At 40.3% G+C, this 20633-nt stretch overlaps 1 protein-coding gene across 8 annotated transcripts in view; it reads right to left on the bottom strand.

Moving 5' to 3' along the window:
- Positions 1–20633, bottom strand: part of AKAP6 (A-kinase anchoring protein 6) — a 583878-nt gene that overhangs the window by 525047 nt on the left and 38198 nt on the right. The gene's annotated exons all lie outside the window — the stretch shown is intronic.

Here is a 20633-nt window from a genome sequence, read left to right as displayed (position 1 = left end):
TATTTGAAGGCAAAAGAGGGCCTTAAGGTAGGTGGCTGCCTCATCTGGCTACCCTTGTGACAAGCTTTGGCCACCCCACAGGAGATAGGAACCCCCAGCTTCTCCCATCTCTTACACAGGGCAAACATTCCTCACCCTTTGTCTTCCTTTCTCAGAGAACTGTAAGATCATAGGTCAGAGAAAGTGACTTGTTTCCAGCCTTATCCCCCAGATCTAGAATATGCCTGGCACAAGTAGCTACTCAGTAATAACTGTTGCTCTTTGCTGCATAAGCTTGCACAAGGCCCACTTTGACACAGAGGGCTCAGGAAATCCTAGCCAACCCTAAACTGCAGCACAAATACCACCCTCCAAGTCCATAGCAGCAGACACATCGCTGGCCCTAACAAAATTTGGGGGTAAAAAAGGGAGGGGAGAAAGAAAAAAAAATGGTGATTTACTACTTTTTATCAAACCTATAATACAATTCCAATTTAAAACTAGAGACTAGTCAAATATATTATTATCCTTAAGCCTTTTTAATTCTTAGTCCTTGAAATTAATTTAAACTAAAATGCCCTACCTGAGCAAAGTGTGCATATTATGTTAACTGTTTAAGAAGGGAGAGGGAAATATGAGATTGGTAGACAGGTAGATATCAAAAAATAAAAAACGGCTATCTAGGGACTTCCCTGGTAGCACAGTGGTTAAGAATCCGCCTGCCAATGCAGGGGACATGGATTCGATCCCTGGTGCGGGAAGATCCCACATGCCATGAATCAACTAAGCCCATGCGCCACAACTACTGAGCCTGTGCTCTAGAGCCCGTGAGCCACAACTACTGAGCCTGTGTGCCACAACTACTGAAGCCCGTGCACCTAGAGCCCGTGCTCCACAACAAAGAGAAGCCACCACGATAAGCCCGCGCACCACAACTAAGAGTAGGCCCCGCTCACTGCAACTAGAGAAAGCCCGCACGCAGCAACGAAGACCCAATGATGAAGACCCAACGCAGCCATAAATAAATAAATAAATAAATTTATGTTAAAAAAAATGGCTATCTATAGAGGGAGGAAAGGCATAAAGTGAAGAGGACAGGATAAAAGCCAAATTTCTTTACATATACTTCTGTTGATTAGACTGTGGAATCATGTAAATATTTTATATCATTATAAAACAAAATTAAATTTAAAAAAGCAATACTTTTATGCTGAATCCATACTCAAAAAGCTATATACTATATTACTCCATTCATACGACATTCTGAATAAAAGCAAAACTACATGGACAAAAAAAGATTCAAATTGCTGGGAACTGGAGTGGGGGGTTGACCGTAAAGGAGCTTGGGGCAATTCGGGGGGATGATAAGACTGTTCTGTATCTTGGTTTTAGTGCAGGGTACATGATTTTATGCTTTCGTCAAAATATGCAGAACTATACATTAAAGAGGATAAATTTTACAGTATATACATTATACCTTATTAAAAAGAAGTATAAAATATCCTTAATAATAAAAAGCAAAAAAAAAAAAAAAAAAAAAGAACCTAAATGTGTGTCTAGTTGGTGGTATAACCACCAGAAATAAATCATGCCAAGTGACTTGAAAACACAGTAATGTGTCTGGTCATTCATTCTTTTGGCATATACCCTCATTACAAAAAAGAACTTCAAACAATTCTAACATTTTCAACTAATCACATTGTTAGAGTAGCATTAATAATGCTACACTTGGACTACTGTGTGTTTAGTGGGGGATAAGGAGAATGAGTAATTGGTGTTAAGAAGAGATTTCGATGTAGAAGAAAGGTATGGATTAAGATCAATGAAATTAAGTAAAAACCCTCTTTTTTGAATTAGAAGTATCAGTATGAATTCATAATTTATTTTATGTTAAAAAATATTTCTTGTATCTGTCTACTGAAAAGACCTAGAAATAATGACGAAACCAGAAGGAATAAGCACCCATAGAATCCAGGTAGTGGTCTCTAAAATACCCCAGGGCTTCTTGGAGAAATGGTAGATTCATGTCTGGAACAGAAAATGTAAAAGAGGAGCCAAGAGCAATTTTTTACACCAGAAAATAAAGAAGTCATCAAACATTACTGGAGTTGTATCTAGAAGACCCAGTAGTCAATGTGAATGCTCCTACTGGGCAAATATGGGAAAATTTAAGCACCAATAAGGATAATACCTGCAATGGATTAGAATATATCACATGCCTTTAAATCCCTAAGTTCATAATGACCCTAAAAAGCACTGGTCATCGTTGCACGCTAGGGAACCACTTACTATCTGTAAAGCTGATAAATAGAAAGAAAGAATCGAGCACCTGTCCTGCCTTTCCTTTATGAACCATACCTTAGGGAACCCTAGTGGTTGTTGAGGGCAAAATTTTCTTTAAACTGGAAGTAGTCCGGCTAATAAAGGAAGAAGCAAAAACACTGACAGGATTCTGTCAGATGCAATTATTAGCCAGAGGAATGAGCCTGACTTCTAAGCAAAAGAGAACAATTTAAGGTGAGAAGACACAAGAACATTTCTCATATGTAAGCATTTCATGAGAAAGTGGTATTGATCACTGAAAAGTAAATGTGTTTAAAAATTTTTTTTCTTTTAATAATTTTATTGGGATATAATTCATATACCATACAACACATACAATCATTTAAAATACACACTTCAATGGTTTTTAATGTATTCAGATACACACAACCATCACCACAGCTTTTCATCATCCCCAAAAGCAGCCTTGTACCCATTAGCACCCTCCCCACCAGCCTGGGCCATCCCCGTGGGTATGAAGTGGAATCTCACTGTGGTTTTCATTTACATTTCTAAAGACAACTTTTTAGTGTGCAGAGAAATTATTTTTTTGAACCTTTATCACTCAAAGTGAGGAGAAAAGATCCTTCTGAAATGAGAACAAATTGATTCACACTTCAAAAAATAATAAGATGAATGCTTTTTTGTGAGGGACTCTCAAGCCAGTTTTCGGGAATAAAAAGCATACTAAAGGATAAATCCTATAAAGAAGGAAAAGGCAAAGAACAAGAGAAGATGGAGCATTATGTTTTTTGGTCACATTTTAACTGATAATTTGACCCCTAAACATTATGCTGAATAAAAACTTTTATTCCCAAGAACTGGTTTTTCAGTCAAACAGTATCAGAATGAGCAGACAACTCCTGAATTTAACAAACAGAAAGAAGGAGAGAGGAAGGGGGGTAGCATTTGTGTTTTGGAACAATTTTTTTTTAATATTTATTTATTATATTTATTTATTTTCCTTTTTTTCTTTTTTCTTTTTCTTTTGGCTGCATTGGGTCTTAGTTGCAGCACATGGGATATTTGTTGAGGCATGTGGGAGTGTTTTCGTTACAGCGTGCAGTCTGCTCGAGTTTCTCTCTAGTTGCGGTGTGCGGGTTTTCTCTCTCTAGTTGTGGCGCGCAGGCTCTAGGGTGCGTGGGCTCTGTAGTTGTGGCACGCGGGCTTAGTTGCCCCATCTTAGTTCCCTGACCAGGGATCAAACCCGCGTCCGCTGAATTGGAAGGTGGATTCTTTACCACTGGACCACCAGGGGAGTCCCCTGGAACAATTTTTATTAAAGTTGAAATTGAGGAGTCTGAGACTGGACTAGCCTCTCATGGAAAAGAGACACCACCAAAGCCCTCAATTTAGCTAGAAAAGAGAATTCCAGAAACATAATTGTAATGTCTTGACGTGCTAAAAGGTTGGAAAAGGACCTGGAGAAAAAAATTTTAATTAAACATTGGGGAAGCCTAAGAGCTTGAGTTTAACCGGAAGGAGGTAAGTTGTCTAATTCAGATAAATTAAAATAACAAAAGTAAACAATCCAAGACCACTTGGTTTTGACATTTTGAATATGGTACATAAGTAAGTGAGCCTAACATGAGAATATGGAGTAAGCCATCTGGTGCCCTTAAAAGAGGAGGCAAACTTTGGAAAATCACAGAAGTGACTGTTTATATACTCTTAAAGGAAAACTAGAAAATGGCATTTATGAAAATGAACCTACCAGAGGCCCAGAGAGGAAGAGATGTTGGGAGTATCTCCCTAACATGAAAGGAAAAATCTGACATTTTGTCTTGGAATCACTCTACCAATAAACCAATGATAATTCAGTAAGAGGAGTTTTTGTGTCTTCCAGGAAGAAGACAAAAAAGTGAAGGGAAAACAAGATGGAAATGAAATAAAGGAAACATCCAGAAATGAGAAAGAAGAAAGTTTTTTAGAGTAAAGAATACCTTTCTTAGACTCATAATATGAACGGGACAGCACTCTGAAATCTATTAGAAGACTTCTCAAATCCAGAAAATCAATGAGACCCAGAAATTTTCAAAAAAGAAGTAGGTTAACTATATTTCAGAAGAAAGAGAAATAAAAATAGGATGATATCTTTGAAGAAAAAGGCCAAAGAAGAAAAAAAAAAAGGCAAGGGACTAGGGCAATAATCTGAGAATAACTTGATTTACTCAAGGGATTTTGAGGTGAGTTTCTAGAGCTTTTTAAAAGCTAGTTAGATCTGTGAAAAATGTCATTGGTAGTTTGAAAGGGATTGCATTGAACCTGTAGATTGCTTTGGGTAGTAGAGTCATTTTCACAATGTTGATTCTTCCAATCCAAGAACATGGTATATCTCTCCATCTGTTTGTATTGTCTTTAATCTCTTTCAGCAGTGTCTTATAGTTTTCTGCATACAGGTTTTTATCTCCTTAGGTAGGTTTATTCCTAGGTATTTTATTCTTTTTGTTGCGATGGTAAATGGCAGTGTTTCCTTAATTTCTCTTTCAGATTTTTTGTCGTTATTGTATAGGAATGCAAGAGATTTCTGTGCATTAATTTTGTATCCTGCTACTTTACCAAATTCATTGATTAGCTCTAGTAGTTTTCTGGTGGCATCTTTAGGATTCTCTATGTATAGCATCATATCATCTGCAAACAGTGACAGCTTTTCTTCTTTTCCGATTTGGATTCCTTTTATTTATTTTTCTTCTCTGACTGCCATGGCTAAAACTTCCAAAACTATGTTGAATAATATTGGTGAGAGTGGGCACCCTTGTCTTCTTCCTGGTCTTAGAGAAAATGGTTTCAGTGTTTCACCATTGAGAATGATGTTGGCTGTGGGTCTGTCATATATGGCCTTTATTATGTGAGGCCCACTTTCTGGAGAGTTTTTATCATAAATGGGTGTTGAATTTTGTCACAAGCTTTTTCTGCATCCATTGAGATGATCATATGGTTTTTATCCTTCAATTTGTTAATATGGTGTATCACATTGATTGATTTGTGTATATTGAAGAATCCTTGCATTCCTGGGATAAACCCCACTTGATCATGGTATATGATCCTTTTAATGTGCTGTTGGATTCTGTTTGCTAGTATTTTGTTGAGGATTTTAACACAACACTGTAAAGCAATTATACTCCAATAAAGATGTTAAAAAAAAAAAAGCACCACCCTCCACCCTGCACCCTGAAAGGCCTAGAATAATAACCCCCCATAGATTGTTCAGCACGCTAACATTTTTACAGTACTTTTGCAGCCATCCTTCATTGAATGTCACTAACTAGCATCCTGCTGGCCAAATCTACTCCATGCTTTATGTTGATACACAAATTGATACACTGATCCCTGTTAGGAACTTCTGTTCATTCCTAAAAAACAGACTGCAAACTGAAAAGCCATTAAGTTTAAAAACTTTTTCCATTCATTTAAATGAAAAAATTGTAATATATTCCATCCCAAATCAACATACCCAAACTATTTTCTCAGGTTAAAAAAAAGGTATAGCAGTTGAAAAATGAAAATAACTATATAGGTAATAAACAATTTAAAAGTGAACAAATACAGTTTGCACATAAAAAAAGCTAATTAGAAAATAGAAAACATGGAAATGTCACAAAATAAGAGAAGGAAATATACATGAAGAAAATGTTTTCAGAAATTATCTTGAAGAGAGGGAAAGAATATCAATGCAAATTTTCACATTAAGGAAGAAAGTAGCAATTCTTCTTTTGGGAAAAAAATAGAAATGAATACAAATATAGAAATTGATATTTTAAATCAAATAATAATTGTCATTTAGAAGTGGAATATAGGTGTTTTTCTTAAACCTTGAACTCTTGACATTGTTTACTCTTTTCCTCATTCAATTATGTACAAGGCTTTTTCCCTCTTGCAGACTAAGAATTTTAAGCCAAAAGAGATACAAAAACTATTTCCTTTAAAGTCACTGCAATTAATACAAAGTAGACAATTCTTTATATTTCTGCCTGGTTCAGGAAAGATCTGAGAACTCTGATTTCCATAAAATTGAGTGAATACTATGTACTGGTCTAGATTATTACAGATTAGTAGTCACTCAAGAAACATTGAATAAAGGAGGAAATGACAAACAGAAAAATAGACATACACACAAAAACACTACTTTTTCATTGAGGAATCACTCAAGACTTTTAAGTCACATCAAAGACAAGACATCGAGAACTACTAAAAATATTCTTTCAAGAAAAATAATTCAATTAAAATGCAAAGCTTCTCAAAATTTTGCTTCTTAAAAATTCTTTAAAATTTTGAATCACTAGGTTATATACATGAAACTAATATAATACTATAAATCAACTATACCTCAATAAAAAAGTAAATAAATAATAATAAAAAATGAAACACACTTTTAAAATATTTTATCTTTTGACAGATCATGAAAAGACATTTCAGAGAATTAAAGTTTTAAATAGGACTATAAGTATCTATTTTTTTACCTAAGATTATGAACAGATTATTAATTTATTTTTATCTTTCACTGCATTCACCAGACTTAAATAAATCATGTTTAAAGGCTTCTTTTTGCATAATAGTGCCAGCGGCACTATTTATTTACAAGTTTTCATGAAATTGGCCTGGAAGCAATTAGGATTAGTCAGAAACTTGCATAATGATCATAATTTTTCGTTAATAGAAATGTCTCTGCATTTTAAAATAGGTTAATCATTATATTCCAGATAATGACATCTTTTCTATGTGAAATCTATACTGTTTTGTTAGACACAGGGTGGGAGAGGGAAGATTTTAATGCTACTGTGATACCTGAAATAAGGTTCAAGTTCCCCTCAAAGAAAGCCTGCTTGGACTATATGAAGCAAAATAAATCTACCAGGCTGTCATCACTCACTAGTACCCCTTGCCTTACTTCTACTATATATTTAAAAAAAGAAAAAAGAGAAGAGAGATGACAAAAAGATAATCTAGGGCACACATTTGCTTGCCTCCAGCCACTAGACTCTTGAGTCCTTGAAGGCACAGACCAAACATTACTCCTTTTTGATCCTGCACCTGACACAGGATGCTTTTGATACATCTTAGGTGGATGAAGATAGGTCAGTTCTCGGTACAAGATGCAAGCCAGGTATTAAATTGTGGAGGGATTTGTTGTGCTACCAGGCTATCAGGTTTAATATTTTATTCTGTTTCCTATCCTGGAAAGCCCATTTCTTTATCCAGCAAACATTAAGCATCTTCTAGGAACCAGGCACTGTTATTTTGCTTGGGATACAAACAAAAATTCCTTTCCCTCATAGCCTACATTCTAGTGGAGGGAGACAGGTAATAAATAATTAAAATAATCAATATCCTATGTTAGTTGATAAGTGCTATGGAAAAAGAACAAAATAGAGCAGGTTAAAGGGGATCAGGTGTACAGAGGGAGTGATTGTGATTTTAAGCAATGTGGTCAAGGTAAGCTTCCTAAAGAAGGTGACAGCTGAACAAAGACTTGGAAGAAGTGAGAGATGAGCCTTGTCCTTTGCAGGAAGGGCAGTCTGAGGAAACAGCTTTAGCAAAGGCTGTTATGCGGGAGACAGCCTGGCCTGCTTGAAAACTAAAGGTAGGTACCTAGAGCAGAGTGGGCAAGGGGAAGCACATGTAATGTGGGCCTGTGTAAAGACTTTGGCTTTTACTCTAAAATAGAAATCCTCTGGATGATTTCTGAACTGAGGAGTGACATAATCTGATTTACATTAAGTAAGATCCTTCTTACTACTCTGTTGAAAGAGGCTGAAGCAAACAGATCAACAGAGAGGCTCTTGCAGTAATCCAAATGAGAGATGGTATTTGTATTCGTTTGTTAGGGCTGCCACAAACAAAGTACCACAAACTGGGTGGTTTAACCAACAGAAATTCATTGTCTCATAGTTCTGGAGGCCAGAAGTCTGGGATCAAGGTGTTGGCAGGGCCATGCTCCCTCTGAAGGGCCTAGGCAAGGTCTGTTCCAGGCCTCGCCCTTAGCTTGTGGTAGCTTCAGGTGTTCCTTGGCTTGTGGACAGCTGCTTCTCCTTGTGTCTCTTCACATCAATGAGAGCAGTGAAGGTAATGAGAGGTGGTCAGATTCTAGTTAAGATATGAAGGTCTGGCCACAGGTCATCCTGACAGATTGTGGAGAACGTAAAAGAGAAAAGAATAAAGGATAAGTCCATGATTTTGGCCTAAGAACAGGATATGTTGCCATGAAGATAGGGAAGACTACAGAGAAGTGGAGATGGCAGCCACGAGGTGCACTGTTCAGATCTCCCTGCTGTGCAGCATGTGGTTAGCTGCCAGTCTCCAGCAGATGCACCTCCAGGCTTTGAGGCGGCATTCAAGCCAAGGCCACAGACTGCCTGAACTGCTCTCAGCCAGTGACTGTGCACAGCAGGGCACTAGGGCAGGCCCACTCCAGCTCGGGCAGGACGCCTCTAAGGGCAATCTCTGCTCTGGTTCCTTACCTGCCCCCTAAGACTTTCTCAGAGCTGTGCTGAGTCTCAGGCTCTTCCTACCCTTTCCTCCTTTCTTCCCTCCCTTCTTTCACCGGTTTCAGATTTACAGTGCCATCCAAAGGCTCTCCCTTCTACTCTGGCTCTTACTCCCCTTTATCCTTCACAGGTGTCTCCCTCTATAAATCCCTTGCACTTCTAATTCCATTTTGGCATCTACATCCAGAGAACATGAACTGACACAATCGGTAGCAGGAGTGGGCTGAGAAAGCAGGCAGTAAGATGAGATTTTTAGACTGGATCATCCACCCCTCATCTGGAAAAGAAGAGCATGCCCCAGGTGGCTTGCAGGGCACGGATAGTCGCTGGCACAAGGTGGTGGGCCAGCTGCTGAAGATGTTACTGGTAGTGATGTGGGAACACATCCCATTGGAGGGGAATGCCCTTTCTGATAAGATGCAGGCATTTGAAAGGTAAGGGGGGGAACAATGTATAAAAGGACAGTAGAGTCAGTTGGTTATTACTAAATTGTATTGTCCTGCAGAGGGATAATGAACAACTTGAGAGCACCTTCTAACAAAGTATAAGTACAGTTGAGTATAACAATCAGAAAACCTTTTTGGTAGTTTACAAAGAGACCCTTCTCTCCCATGAGAGAATAGACACAACTGAGGAGCATACACATGGCTGAATAGTCCAAAACTCCAGAAACATTTAAATGCTTAGCCAAGGCAGGTCTATTACGCAAAAATCCTAATTAGAAAAACCTGAGACCCATATGGGGGAACATGGGTTAAAGCCCCAGAGGCTTATGGCTCTACATGCTCTCCTAAACCCTCAGAGCCTGCAGAGCCTACCACTCCGTGTTAGAAGCTAGCACATCCCCCATGAAGGAAGACACGACAGAGGCCTCTCTGCCACAAGAAGTACATGCCACCTTCAGGAGTAGTCCCACTTGTCCCCTGCCCACCAAACTGATAACCAGAGATAAATTCCGGCATAATCTGTGGTGACGTGCTAAGGCTGATGAGAGAGCAAAGAGCTGCCAGAATTAGCATGTCCCGACAGTCCGGGGAAGGACCTCTGTGGCTGGATTTTAAGGGTGCTTAATCAAAGGAGGAGGAATATAAGACTGTGTAAGCAAGAAAAAATTGCCTTGGGGCATTCTCTTGGGATATGGGATTTAACATCCTGGCAAGGACGCCAGCAAAGGAGCAAACTTGCGGTTAGGAGGCTCCTAGAAGCCTGGAGAAAACTATAGCCTATTGTTAAGAAAGTGGAAATGCTTGAGTTGCCACAGCAAGCAGTAGAAGAAGGGATAAAGAGGCTGGGGGAAGCTGGCATACTGGAATGGATGCATTATGTGATGCCACAGACTCACCAGAGAATTATATTTCTTAGGAGAGCTAAGAGGAGGCTTCATTTACCAAGGCCATCAGGAATTTGCTAGTGAGAGGAGAACCAGCTTCACTAAGAACTTCAGTAGTGGCTCTCCTCTGCAAGCCAGAGCCTATGGTAAGAGAGGCAGTCACAAAGCTTGGCTGATTGATAGTGATGGGGTTGATGGGGCCCCGAAGCAATTGAGCCCTGGTGGCAGCACAGAAGCCAGGAGAACAAAATTACTGCAGTGACTGGCAAGGCTAGAGGGACAGCTGACTGGTCAGGGACCTGAAAGGAAAAGATACCAGAAGATCAGAGACAAAAATATACATGTAAATGGACATATAGTTGTGAGAATGAAGTGTGAAGACTTTTGTATCATGTTAATGCCATAAGTGCCACCATGCAATAGGCACTGAGCAATTGAATAGGCAAAATGACTCGGCCAGCTGACATGAGTCAGCCTTTGCCATCAACCATGCTGAACTAACAAGATGGGCACATGCCCACAATGGCAGAGTATACCTGGGCCTAACAACATGATCCCCACTTATCAAGGCCAATCTAACTACTGACATCTCTGAATTTTCAATCTCAGAGATGAAAGCTGAGCATCCTATATAGCACTATTCCTTGAGGAGAACAACTAGCCAGTTGGCAGCAAGTTGACTATACTCCTTCAAGGGCCAATGATTCATTCTTACAGGAGTGGACACCTATTCTGAGTATGGGGCTGCCTTTACTATCTGCAGAGTCTCAAGCAGCACCGCTATCAGGGATCACAGTGTGCCTATCCCACAGACATGGAAGGCCACAAAACACAGCATATGACCAGGAACCCACTGCACAATGAAGGACATGTGCAGCAGGCCCATGACCATGGAATATACTGGTCATATCACATACCGCACCATACAGAAGCCACTGGCATGACAGAGCATTGGAATGCCCTGTTGAAGGTACAGCTGAAATACCAGCTTGGAAGCAATTCTCTGCAAGGATGGAGTACCATCTTCCAAGGACGTAGTGTAAGTATTGAATCTATATGGTGCTGTGTCCCAATAGGAAGAATTCATGAGTCTGTGAACCAAGACATGGAAGCAAGAGTGGCCCCACTTTACCATCATTCTCAATGACCGACAGAGGGTCTTTGTGTTTCCCATCCTTATCACTCTGGGCTCTGTAGGGTTAGAGGTCCTGTTCCCCAAAGAAGATGTGCTTTGCCAAGGGGTACAGCTTTCTTTGGTATCATATGTAACCTGCTAAATGCAGAGCCCCTCATTCTCTTCAGTTTAAGACATAAGCAAGGCATCACCAACTACACTTCTACAGCTCATGACTGGACAATGTTTGCAGTGCAGCAACTGCATGTGTGGGATCTCCTGTACATCTAGTTCTACCACTATTTTATAAGATGTTTGGGGCATGAAAGGATTATCCTCTGGTTTACATGCATGTTGCTTACAAAACTGCTAAGTTACTTAACCTGCCTTCCTCAAGGGCTGTTTCCTGTATAAGTCCCAGTTTAGTGAGAGAGCAAAAGAACCACCTGCTGCTTGGGGCCAGGGATGAATTGGTTGATGAGTCCCAGTTTATTTAACCCCTTCCCATATGCCAGATGTAAGTGACACTACCTCCCTCTCCGAAAGCAGAAGAGGAAACACAGCATTATAATGAACATCTGAGACCAGATATTTACAATAATGAGCTTCTGTTGTAATGAATGGAATGTTAGGAATCATGTTCTTAATATGCAGAGGCTAAAATGAAAGGTCAGTTTTTCTGTAGTGAATAAGAAAGTGAGCAGATGCTGTTTGACTGTGTTAGGAAAAAGAAGGCAGCGTTCTGACCACACCCTTCCTCCTCTGAAATTCCCAAAGCACTTGTGATATTTTGTTGTGGTGGGTAGCTGAGATATTTGACTTCTTTTTTTTAAAGAAACTTTAATGCTTGCTTTCTTTTTAGTTTTTAATTCACTTTATTTATTTTGGCTGCTTCGGGTCTTAGTTGCGGCACACAGGATCTTTGTTGCAGCACGCCAGATCTTTCGTTGTAGCGCATGGGCTCCTCTCTGGTTGTGACGCACGGGCCTCTCTCTAGTTGTGGCACGTAGGCTCCAGAGCGCATGGGCTCAGTAGTTGTAGCACATGGGCTCTCTACTTGTGGCACGCTGGCTCCAGAGTGCACGGGCTCAGTAGTTGTGGCACACAGGCTCTCTAATTGTGGCACACGGGCTCTCTAATTGTGGCACACGGGCTCCAGAGCATGCAGGCTCAGTAGTTACAGCACGCAGGCTTAGTTGCCCCATGGCATGTGGGATCTTAGTTCCCCGACCAGGGATCAAACCTGTGTCCCCTGCATTGGAAGGTGGATTCTTAACCACTGGACCACCAGAGAAGTCCCTGAGATTTGAAATTTTGAGGCATGGGAGAAATTGAAGAGTTAAGTCTCACAGGCTCACAGAACTAAGAAAAAAGGAAGAAATGTAGTGCTTAGATGTCTTTTCTCCTTCTAACATACTGTACAGTCAGGCATTTAAGGTACCTTCCCTTAAAGTGAATTCTGCACAAACAGGGTCCAGAGTACTTGTGTTCTACAAAATTATTCCTTCTAGAAAATTCATAATCAAAAAAATAACAAAGATGGCCATTAGTATTCAAAATCAGTAGCAGTCCAAAAAACTAGTTTTAGAATAAACTTTATACCCAAATAGAATTTCATTTGTACAGGCCTGGGACTGAAAGAGAAGGGTTCGGTTTCTAAAGATAAATGGGTTAAAAGCTGCCGAGTCTGGATAGCATCGTCTGAGTTGCCATTTATTTGGCATCAGCTACATTCAGTTTTTGAGTCAAAGCCATTACTACGGTATGAAGGAGACAGTTGTTGGTTTTAAGGTCCTTCAGTGGAGTATGAACCTCCTGGAATGCCAAGTGAGGAAAGTTCAGGCCAACCCAGCCTGTCTTTCCTGAGAGACGGCCAAACCTTAGTGACGATCTGATCTGGACAGCCAAGAAGTCTTAGTTTTGATCTTTTGTAAGGAAAAGTTGGGACTCTGCCCAAGTCAACAGAAAAGGGAAGAGGCCAGGATGGGAATACAGCCTGTGAGAAGATGTCTGCCTACACACTGGGGAGGCATGTCCAGTTTGCGGCCTCCTGCTTGCCTGCTTAGGCCTTGGGCCATTACTGAGCTGCTGTTTCATGAGCCTTTGCATAGAACATATATTCATTTACTACGTCTTTATCATGCTGTTTTAAAACATCTCAGAGAGGTCATATCAGTGACAGCTAACTCTAAGCTAGAGAGCAGGACATTGTTGCCTCTCCAGACCCCTTTCCTGGGAGGTCTAAATCAACTCCTTGATTCACTGAATGCTGGACATGAAGGAAGGTACCAGGCTGGGAGCCTGGGAATAGACAGCTGGGTTCAATTGGGCTATGGAAGCTGCTTTCTCTGTAGCACATTACTGGAGAGGCAGTATGGTGTAATGGTTTCTGTTCCCCATTCTGCCACGTACTAGCTATATAAATTCTAACAAGTTTTTTAACCTCTATAAGCCACTATTTCCTCATCTGAAAGAAAAATAAATAGAAATACACCTACCTCATAGGAAATAATGAGATAATACATGTAAAGTGCTCGGCATATATAACTGGTTGACATCTGTGTTTTCCTCACTACAATAGAACAATGTATTGAGGAAAAGAGAGACAGGAAAGTAATTCCTCATCTATGACTCTGTTTCCCAAATTATATAATAGGGGCATGATTATTATAGCCATTTGCCTTAGGAGGTATGTGAAAGACAAACAGATGTGAATCCCATTGGAAAAGAAATATAAGATGGTATCGTTAACAGAAGGCTATGACCTGAGGAAACTAGAACATGGCCTTGATGTTTGATTGTTCCCTTTTGGGAGTATTATTCCTGAACTCTACCTTTCTGCTTTTTAATTCTCCTACTAGATAGGAAAATTCACATTTTCAATTGCTGTTGAGTTACATACTGAGATTTTAAGGTGCAGGTAATGGTGAAATCTCATAAGCTCTTCCAGGCGAGAAAATTTTTTAAAATAAATAAATAAAAATAAAAACAAAAAACTACCAGGTGATAAAAAATGAAGCTATCATACGCCCAGTGTTGCTAAGTTAACAAGCAAATCATAGTAAACTTTGATAGTCACCTTCAATGAAAGAGAATTTAAATTGGCCTAATTCTACCAGAAATAAGACCTCTTTCCCTCTCCCCCACCCTTGAAAAAAAAACAAAATTCTGATTCAAACGCTAACATTCCTGCAGTGTTTTGTTTTTGCTGAAGAAATTTTTTTTCTATAGTTTATTGCCGTTCCTTGAAAATAATATACACAAAGTCCTAAATATTTACCAGATGATACAGATCTGCCAGGGTTTTCAGCCAAGTTTCAAAAGTTTTATGAAATCACTTCTTGGACATGTTTCTAACAATCTGGCCCATGAAAATTTAACTGGGGAGGATTTTTCCACCTTCTTCACATGGCCTTTAGGTCACAAGCCTCTGTGTGTGCCCATATGAAAACTCATACCCTGCAATCTTGAATGTCCTTGCTCGTTCAGAAGCACTTGTTATCACTAGATAAATATACAAAAACGTTTATTCTCTGGGAACATCTATTGATATTTCCAATGAAGACACCATGTGCTCTGGCTTCAGTACAAACTTATTTTCCCAGCCTCCACCTACTCAGATCTCAAATATCTGCCCTCTTAGCTAAATATCTTCTCAGAAATAAATTTCAATTCACTTTTTATACAATAGCAATTTTCAATTCAGGTTCCACAGAGTCAAATACGAAACCTGCCTCAATCAGAGTAACTCCAGTTGTAATTTTTTCTTTAATCTTTATAATTTTATTTGAATTAGGCCTTAAAACATTTGGGGAAAAAATCATATGTTTCTGTAAGTATAACCCTTAATAAAGAAGAAAGTCAGTTTCATTACTTCAGTTACTAGAATCTTTTAACTAATCTTAGATATCAAAATGTCATATTTCCATTTTAAAATCTTTCAAAAGGATTATAAGCCTCTGAGAAATTTTAAGAAGAAACAAGGACGCTGGCCTTTCACATCCTGTCCCAGTTGCCTTGAGGATCCGGCTGCCAAAAATCTAAGTCTTCCCCATGGGAGTCCCACAGACACATCCAGACAGGAAGGTCACATTCCATCAAGAGCTCCAGAGGAAGAAAATGATGCAAAGGGGTGCGAAACCAGGCCAAGCATTTACTACAGACCAAAATCCATCTATAAAGCAGTGACCCAGTTAGTGAGGAAACATTATCCTCATTCTACCACACTATTATTTTTGTGTTTCTATGTGGGTCATAGCACAGAAAAATCCACGGAGGATTTGCCAGGGAAAATATGGAAGCTACAACTGAGGATTGTTGACCCTACTTTTCTACTCGAGTTGTCACATGAAGGAAAAGGTGAGACCACAGGGAGTAGCAAACCCAGACTTCGGGATTTCACAGACAAGAAAACGTTTTTTAAAAGAATTAGGAAACTGACTCACGGTTGCTAACTTTTACTTTTGCCATGCAAATATATGCTTAACATGATAACTCTCATCTATTACTATCATTTTGTAAAAGGGCATTTTAACACCAAAAAGGAGGGAGATTATGATCTCAGAGAAAAAAGGCTGATCTTTCCTGAATAGATCAGTTAGCCCTCTTATACTAACATCACTACGAAGGCAGCTACCCTGCCCTCGACTTGGATTGAATGTTTTGTTTTGTTTCCACTCTAAACCAATGAAAAGTACTTCAAGGCAATCCCAATCAACATACTGCATACCCAGAAGAATGAGGCCAGATGATACTGTGATGCAGGCTCCCAAAGCAACTTGGACCTGAGCTCAGCAGACTGGTAGGGAAATCCCTGTGAGATAACTCTGGTTGTGAGTTAAGGTGATCCAACAGAAAACCAAGTACATCATGGCATTTTACAAGCTTTGCTGTGTACTCTGCCCAGCCCTGAGAGAGGGATGGAGGGACCAGGAGTGCACACCCTCTTCCACACTGCCGGTCAGCTTTCCAAGCTTGGTGATCCTTTTCCAGCAGATGGCAGAACACACACATAGAAAACTCCAAAGCCACCCAAGGTTTCTGCCTCTCAATTGGTCCCAGGTATGATTTCTTTAAAAGTCTTGAAAGAAGAAAGTTTGCAAAAAAAGTCCCACCCACACTCCACCCTGAAACCTATTTACACAGCACTTCACAGAGAGGCTGAAACTCTTTGCAAAGCGAAAAGCCACAAGGTAAAGAAAGCCTGACCAATAAACTGCAAAGACCAGGATCAACATCTTCAAGACGTCAGAGAGCCTAGCAAATAACTCGTGCATTTTTTCATTCTAAACTGAAAGCTTTCATTAATCTTCATCACATGAGCCTATAAAGGTATAGTTATGAATAGTCTTTACTAAAGAAGCCCATGGATTTTACATTGCCTCTTCTCAATGAGAGAAGTCATACAGTATCCAAAGTTATTCCTCATACAGTGGGTCAGAACAGCCAAGAAAATTAATCTTGTGTCTCTACTGGTGTGTGTTTTTCACAAAAGCAAAACCATGTTCCAAGCTGAAAAAGTTTTTCCTAAAATATACTCTAATTGAATATTTCAGACACAATAGTAAGTAAGTAGGTCACTTGCTCTCTAGGATTCAAAGAATATCAGCTTGTGGTACTCCATCTGCAGTTAAAAGGAAAGCACTCCACACCACAAGAAATCTTCACCACAGAGCTCTTTATAGCAGCAGCTGCAGCTCAGGGGTCAGATCTATGGCCATGAGTTTTGCAGATAATTTTCAAAACTCATTAGCATCCTCAAAAGTACCAGTAATTGAGCTTCCAAAAAAATCTGCAACAACCATACCTACACTACCACCCTCCCTTGTAGGCAACTTCTAGTCAGAAATTGGACCCAGGAATATATGCCCTAGAAACAGTTTTTAAATAGCCTAAATTTGGTTGTCAAATCATGCTCCTTCTCCATGCTCGCCTCCTTTTTTTTTTTTTTTTTTTTTTTTACAGTGTCTAATCTGGTCCTGCCCCCATCCCCAAACAATTACCCAGTGTTCCCAGGGATGTACCACACTCTGTGCTTTCCAGGATGCTACCTGCCATGCAAAATAGAATGTTAGATCCAGAAAGGATCTGACAGAGGAATTAATACAGCTGCTTCCACAGATGAGGAAACCTTGGCTCTGAAAAATACACTCCCCCAGGCCACAATTTGCTGGTGCCAGAGTTACCCCCGTCCCTCCAGGTCTCATCAGATTGTTCATTTTCACCAGACGATAAGCGTGGGGACAAAGTGTCTGACTTCATCGTTACTTCTCTCAGAAAACAGATCTTTGTTGAACAAGGGGTTTTGGTTTGGAAATTGCAGGAAAGACCAGTTGGAGCAGACACAATTTTGAGCAGTGGGTACTTTCCATGTCCTCAAATCACATTCTGCCTGTAAACAGACCACACTATAAAAATGTAAGCGTGGAGGACTGAGCTATGGAACCCCTTGGCAACTGTAAAGAACATAAGCTCCATGAGGGCAGGGACTCTCTTTTATTTACACCTAGTGTGAATTCACACCCAGTACCTACAACAGAAGCTGTCACTGAATAGCAGCTCAACAATAAATATTTGCTAGATGAACAAAATGAAGGATGGAAGCATCCCTCTTCCATTCTCTCTATACTCAGTCCATCTCCACCCACTTTTTGCTCCCTGTTATACTTAAGTCTAGTTCCTTTAGTCAAAACTCTGTTGTCAGGTAATACCTATCAGTCATTTACATTTTAGTAGCCTTTAAACCACTGCTTGGAGCGTTTGGAATTTCAGTTTTCTAAAAAAAGCTCTGGCCCCTCTGCAGGCCCAGTCTCAGTCAGCAATGGAAGGTCTCTGTGGCCAGGCCCTATCCATCCTCCTCCCCGTGCACATGGCCAAGCTTTGAATTCTTTGGAAGAACAGCAAACTGTTCATAGGAACAGTTCCTTTCCCCAGTGACCCCCGGATTCCCTCCTGTGGCTCTCCTTAGCTTTCACATCTTTGTAAAATAATCTAAAACCCTATCTTCCTGCTGTCTCTATCTTCCTTTCTCAGCTGTCAAAACCTAGAAGACATGCTGCTTTTGCGTACTTAGGCTCAGCTGTACTGTTCAATAAATGGCAAGCCCCTTGTTTCCCACACCTCACTCAGTGAAGCCAAAGCACCTCACCTTATTAAGCACGAGCCCATCCTCGCCCTATCACACACTAGAGGGTGCTGTTGTTATATCCAGGCCCAAGGAACTTGGAGCCATGGAGGAAAAGGAAGTGACAGAGCTCTCAAGACTCCTGGGAGACATTCCTAGCTGGGCCTCTCTGCACAACCACGCTGCACAGTTTCTCAGAACCAAAGACCATTACACCTCATCAAACTATGAAATTCCAGGGTGAAGCTTACACATGGTACAATAAAGTGGGAGGACTGAAGATCTCCAAACTGAAGATTTTACTGTAAGACTCATTTAGGGACACAGGCTCACATAAGAGTATTTATGATGACGACTGGATGTGAATAACTAATTCTCACTCACCACTGAAGAAGACAATTCGGTTTAGCCAACCAAGCGGCAAACACTGTCAGGCAGAATTAGATGTATCAAAGGCAACCAGAGCAGCCAGGAAACACTTGAGTTTGTCCGTGCTTTTCACAATCATCTTTCCCGGTATGTGATGTCTAAGACTTTGGGAATGAAAGCTTCATACACAAACAAATGAATATCAGTCTCTCTCAGCCCCCAGCTTGGCTATTGCACAAAGCTTGCAGGCTGCCAGAGAAGCCTCCCTGGCCTCGGTTAACTCTTTGCTTGAATAACTGGTGGACCTGCATTGCAGGAAAAGCTCTCTCATGCAGCAGAAGGCCTTTTCAAATTTCTGAACAAGTCATCGTACAGGGCAGGGAAAATATTCTTTCGTTGGGTTTGTGGGTTTTTTAAGATAAATTGAGAAAAATGGGTATTTTTTTAAAGTTCTCTGAATGAGACTCTCACCTAACAGTATGAACGTTAAACATTCCCACACAGGGAAGAATGGATCTGCACCAAGGGAAATAACTCTGGTATTAATCCAAGAAGAAACAATCCCGCTCGCCCTCCCCCCACCACCAGCTGGGGTTTCACACTTTTGTTGCAGTGATTTGGGTACTCCACACAAATGCTAATGAGCAACAATTCACTAATGCTAATGATTAGAACTCTCCTTGGCTCCAAAAAAAGCAACCCAGCCAAGCTAGAAACTTGAAGGATCCCAAAGTGGTTCAAGAGGGACTCAGCCAGTCAGAGGTGCCTTTTTAGGGCAAGTCTTACACAGATGTTCCTTTTGCTCTGAACTCCAACCCTAAAAAAGACACCATCCCAACTACAGGTGCATCAAACTTTCACATTAAATGCAAGGAATTTCCAGTACCAGGTCTTTTGCAATAACTAGCTTGACATTTCCACATAAAGCTCTAAAGACGAGGATAAATATACCATACTTAATAGAGTGTTGGGGAAACTTCTAAGAAAGTAGCTCTTAACCTAATTTCTGCCCTCACATACCCAAAAGATATACTCCCATTAGTTACCAAGGCTGTCTACCGCGGGGAACAGATCAGAATGAGGAGGCTGGGGGACGAGACGTGGGGTATAGTTTGAAAACGCATACTCTGAAAAAGTGACTGAAGAGCCCCCTGAAGGGACTCTGCTTAACCTCATTGGAAATCACTTAGGTTATTTAACACGATCATAAAGCAAAGAGAGAACACAGGTGGGTAACACCAACATACTCATGATTTAAGGTACTGATAAACAATGGGTGAGCACCTCCAGTCCTACCCTGAAGTTTTATTCTTTAAAATGAAAAACCCAAAGACAGAGCCTTGAATCTATAGTTAACCAAAAACCTTCATATGCAAAATGCTAACAAGTTTGAAAAGTAATAGCAGAAGCAAGTTTTAACTTAACATTGTCGGCTACATTTTAAATTTGTTTCACAGTCATTCCTGTGATTTCCTAATCCAAACAGTGAAAGTCTTGCTTCCTTAGTAAATTCAGCAGAGATCTCAACCATGCTTACCCATTAGATTCACCTGAAAAGATTAAACCATCCTTGCCGCCTCAATGGACTATCATTCTTAATTGGTTTGGGGTGGGTCCAGAGAAGAGTACCTTTTTATTTTTATTTTTTTTTTTTATTTTTTTATAAGTTTTTAGAGACCAAGATTTCTTTTTTTTTTTTTTTAAAGGATTTTCTTATTTATTTATTTATTTATTTTTGGCTGTGTTGGGTCTTCGGTTCGTGCGAGGGCCCTCTCCAGTTGCGGCAAGCGGGGGCCACTCTTCATCGCGGTGCGGGGACCGCTCTTCATCGCGGTGCGCGGGCCTCTCTCCATCGCGGCCCCTCCCGTCGCGGGGCACAGGCTCCAGACGCGCAGGCTCAGCAATTGCGGC

The sequence above is a fragment of the Balaenoptera acutorostrata genome, chromosome 3, assembly GCF_949987535.1.
Source record: "Balaenoptera acutorostrata chromosome 3, mBalAcu1.1, whole genome shotgun sequence".
Taxonomy (NCBI): Eukaryota; Metazoa; Chordata; class Mammalia; order Artiodactyla; family Balaenopteridae; genus Balaenoptera; species Balaenoptera acutorostrata.
The sequence above is the reverse complement of the archived record's forward strand: the minus strand, read 5'-3'. Positions and strand labels throughout refer to the sequence as shown.